The following is a 1,646-nucleotide window of genomic DNA, read 5'->3' as shown; positions in this document are numbered from 1 at the left end:
AGACATCTGTAACAAGAATATTCCCTATCGTAAATAGAAATATTCCTTATTTAGGGTTCCCCTATAATATAAAGAGGATCCCAATTATTTGTAAGACCATCTGGTCACTGAGAATACAATATACTCTACCTTTTCGCCTGCTTTTCATCAGCATTGTCCTTTAGCTCTATTGTTCTTACTTTGCTTTTATAATTGTTCTTATACCAATCCTACCTCAAGGTCCCCGTGCTCGAGGTCACTGCTGTTGAGTAACATTGGTTTGATTTACCTTTCTCTTTCATTTCTACTTCATACTTCTTGATTATTAATCGGTATTGAATTAAATCACGTATCTTTAAAACCATAAATCAAATTTAATTGTTACTCGTATTTTCAAGGTAAACAGTTTGGCACCCACCGTGGGGCTAAAGATAATAGTGATTATTTCTTTACTGATTCTTATTACACACGTCATTTTTACACTTTTTCTTGTCAAGAATTTTTGTTTTTTAGGCTGAAACATGTCTAGCTCACAAAACTCGCCTGTTCATGACAACGAAGGTCTTGGTGAGAACAACAATGTAGGGGTAGGTGTGCCACCAGTAAACTCTGGGGAAGTGCTAAACATGGAACCATTTGAAGTTGGTTCTCATATTGCTATAAACACCAACCTAGGAACAGACCCCGAAGGGAGTGTACGCAGGGATGCTCGACCGGGGGGCCAAGGAACGCCAGGAACAGGAGATGGGGGAGTCAGTCTCCAAGTGATATTCGAGATGCTGCAGGCTCAGCAAATCGCCATCGCTCAACTCCAAAGTCAAAATAAAACTCCAAGCGTGGCTGAACACGAAAACAATCGACGTGTAGGGCCAGCGCCAGAAAGATCTAATGAAAACAGCTCGGGGACTGATCCCACGATTATGAAAATGCTCGAAGAGCTCACTAAGAGGATCGAGTTCGGAGAAAAGAAAATTGAAGACAATGATAAGAAAGTGGAGATTTATAACTCTCGTGTAGACTAGATACCGGGGCACCTCTAGTTTTGAAAGGTCTAGATGCCAAAAGGTTCATACAAAAATCATTCCTTCGTAGCGCAGCTTCGATGCCCATTCCTAAGAAATTTCGCATGCCCGATATACCCAAATATAACGGGACAACCGACCCTAATGAACATATTACTTCATACACTTGTGGGATTAAAGGAAATGACTTGAATGATGATGAAATTGAGTCACTGTTGTTGAAAACGTTCGGGGAAACGCTCTCAAAAGGAGATGTGATTTGGTATCACAACTTAGCCCCTAACTCTGTTGATTCATTTGCTATGTTAGCAGACGCCTTCGTTAAAGCCCACGCCGGGGCCATAAAGGTGGCCACGAGAAAATCGGATGTCTTCAAAATAAAATAAATGAACGACGAGATGTTAAGGGAGTTCGTGTCCAGGTTTCAGATGGAAAGAATGGAATTGCCGCCGGTCGCTGACGATTGGGCAATACAGGCCTTTATGTAGGGTTTGAACGAGCGAAGCTCGATTGCTTCTCGACAACTAAAGCAGAACTTGATCGAGTATCCAGCCGTGACGTGGTCAGATGTACACTGCCGTTACCAATCTAAAATCAGGGTTGAGGACGATCAGTTGGGAGCCCCCTCGGGTTCAGTTCACCCCA

This window comes from Nicotiana attenuata, unplaced genomic scaffold (assembly GCF_001879085.1).
Source record: "Nicotiana attenuata strain UT unplaced genomic scaffold, NIATTr2, whole genome shotgun sequence".
Lineage (NCBI taxonomy): Eukaryota > Viridiplantae > Streptophyta > Magnoliopsida > Solanales > Solanaceae > Nicotiana > Nicotiana attenuata.
Note: the sequence above shows the minus strand (reverse complement) of the source record.